Genomic DNA, 3,212 nt, shown 5'->3' with positions numbered 1-3,212 from the left:
TTTTTTTTGAAACAGGGTCTCATTATGCAGTTCAGGTTGGCCTTGAGCTTACTTTGTAGCCCAGGCTGGTGTTGAAATCCCATCTCCAATCTCAATCCTCCACAATCCTACGATTTCAGCTTCTTCTTTTATTTCAGCTTCTTGAGTGCTAGAATTATAGATGTGTGTCACCACACCAGGCCTTATTTTAATTTTTTTTTAAATTTTATTTATTTATGTGTGTGTGTGTGTGTGTGTGTGTGTGGCGCCAGCTCCGCCCACCAGGGGGTGGGGCTGGCTGGCATGTGGTGCTGGGGGATTGAACCGCGGTCCCTGTGCTTTAGCTAAGCTTGTTCTAAGTAGGTGCTTTAGACCACTGAGCCATCTCACCAGCCCCATTATTTTAATTTTTGAGACAGGGTCTTACTATGCAGTTCAGAATGCTCTTGAACTCACTATGTAGTCCAAGCTAGCCTTGAACTTTCAAAAATCTTCCTGCCTTAGCTTCTCAAAAGCTGGGATTATAGGTGTGCAACACTATGCCCAGCCATTTCATATATATATATATATGGAGAGAGAGAGAGAGAGAGAGAGAGAGAGAGAGAGAGAGAGAGACTCATGTAGTGTAGGCTGGCCTTGAATCTGCTTATGTAGCCCAGGCTGGCCTTGTTTGTTAATATTTTGTACGTGGGTTTTTTTCTTTTTTTTTTTTTTTTGTACCAGGGATCGAACTCAAGACCTTGTACTTGCCAGATAGGCGCTTATTCTGCCAAGCTATCTCACCGGCCCACATGTTAATATTTTGAAATGAAGTCTTGCTATGCTGTCCAGGCTGGTCTCAAGCTCCTAAATTCAAGAGATCCTCTCTTCTCAGCTTCCCTAGTGCTGGGACTATAGGCTCACACCATCACGCCCTATATCTGCATATTCTTAAGAATCCACTTTCCTAAAGGAAAACATTTATTATTCAATAAATAATGTATGGCCAGGTATGGTGGCACACACCTGTAATCCTGGCACTTGGGAGGATCAGGCAGGAGGATCGCTGCAAGTTGGAGATCAGTCTGGGCTACAAAGTGAGCTCAATGCCAGCCTGAACTGCATAGTAAAACTATGTCTCACAAAGACAAAAATAAAGAGCAAACAATGTCAGGAGCTAGGGATATTGCCCAGTGGCATGCCACCTGCCTAGCAAGTCATGAGTTTGATTCCTGGTACCAAAAAAAAAACAAAAAACAAAAAACAATGTCAGTAACTATCCTTGATCTCCTTCATTTTCATTGAGGGTTTTCCATTCTCTACTGATACAGTGTCTTGGTATTTTGATCTGTTTAGAAGATAGACTTACCTATTTAGGTCTTGCTTTGCATTTCAGGCTGTCCTTGAACTCACTTATATAGCCCAGGCTGGCCTTGAACTCATGGGGATCCTCCTACCTCAGCCTCCCAAGTTGCTGGGACTACAGGAGTTAGACTTTAAAATTAGGTTTGAAAGGGACTGGGGATGTAACTCAGTGATAGGGCACTTGCCCGGCAAGTAAAAAGCCCTAAATTTAATCCCTAGTACTAAAGAATAAAGAGGAATATGGGTTTTTTATGTATCATTATCCTATTGCCCAGCTGTTTAGCTCTCAGTTAGTAAGGTGCTCATAATAAAGTATAAATATTCATTTAGAAAAAAAATATCTCTGCTTCTTAAAAAAAGTTTTTCTGACTCCTTTTTAAAATTTGCATTTGGGTGCCGGGGAGACGGCTCAGTAGAATAATAGCTTGCCTGGCAAGTGCAAGGGCCTGAGTTCAAGCCCCAGTTCCACAAAAATATAAATAAAAAAATAAAATAAAATCTGCACTTGGGGAGCTGGTGAGTTAGCTCAGTGGTCTAAAGCGCCTGCTTAGACAAGCTTAGGCAAGCGCACAGGTACCACATGCCCCGCCAGCCCCGCCCCCAGGGCAGGCTGAGCTGGCCTCAAAAAACAAAAATCTGCAGTTGGGGATCAACAAGATAGCTCAGTGGACTAAGTGCCTGCTTAGTCAAGAACAGGAATTGAGGTTCAATTCCTGGCACCACATGCTGCACTAGCCCCACTCCCAGGCACTCTGAGCCAGCCATCAAGACCTGGGGTGCTGGGACATGCCTGTAATCCCACCCTGGGGATGCTGAAAACAGGAGGATCACTATGAGTCCCAGCTGTGTAGTGAGACCCTGTACCAAATATAAATAAATAAATAAATAAATAAATAAATAAATAAATAAAATCTGCTGTTAGGGGCTAGGGATACAGCTCAGTGGCATAGCACCTGCCTGGCAAGTGCAAGGTCCTGAATTCGATTCCCATTACCAAATAACCCCAGCACTGTTGAGTTGACACAGGATCTAGAGTTTGAGGCCAGCCTGGGACATACAGTGACCCTGTCTCAAAAACAAGACAAAAAGAAACAAACTTACTTCCATATATCTGACAAATACCTTTTAGCAGCCTGCTGTAGCTGCTCCAATGTTGAGAAAGTAGGTACATACTTCTTCCTCATGGGCACATGAACCCAAGACAAGGGTTTGTTAAGATGGCAGAGCCCGGTAATTGCATAAAACTTAGAACTTTACTATCAGAGGTGCAATTCCTCTCCTCAATACTTATGTACATAATTAATTCTTTATTTCTAATTATCTCTATCCTTTTAGCTATAGCATTTCTTTTTTTTCTTTTCTTTCTTTCTTTTTTTTTGGTGGAACTGGGATTGAACTCAGACCCTTGCACTTGACAGGGAAGTGCATATTCTACTGAGCCATCTCCCCAGCCCCTAGCTATAGCATTTCTAACTGTAATAGAACAAAAAATACTTGGATATATACAGTTCTGCAAAGGACCTAATATTGTTGGCCCTTATGGAATTTTACAACCAATAGCAGATGCATTAAAATTATTCATTAAATAACCCTTATACCCTTCAACATAACCAATTCTTTTATTTACTATTGCCCCATCACTAGCTTTAACACTTGCCTTATCTATATGAATTCCTATTCCCATACTATACCCCTTTATTAACATAAACCCAGGACCCCTATTTATTCTAGTTACATTAAGCCTTGCCATGTACATGGGCATATGGTTGAGATTTTGGTCTTTTCTTTCTTTTTTTGGTGGAACCGGGGATTGAACTCAGGCCCTTGTGCTTGCCAGGCAAGTGCTTATTCTACTGAGCTATCTTCCCAGCCCCTTTCTTCTTCCCCTC

Source organism: Octodon degus, unplaced genomic scaffold, assembly GCF_000260255.1.
Source record: "Octodon degus isolate 3935 unplaced genomic scaffold, OctDeg1.0 scaffold00230, whole genome shotgun sequence".
In the NCBI taxonomy this organism is placed as follows: domain Eukaryota; kingdom Metazoa; phylum Chordata; class Mammalia; order Rodentia; family Octodontidae; genus Octodon; species Octodon degus.
The sequence above is the reverse complement of the archived record's forward strand: the minus strand, read 5'-3'. Positions refer to the sequence as shown.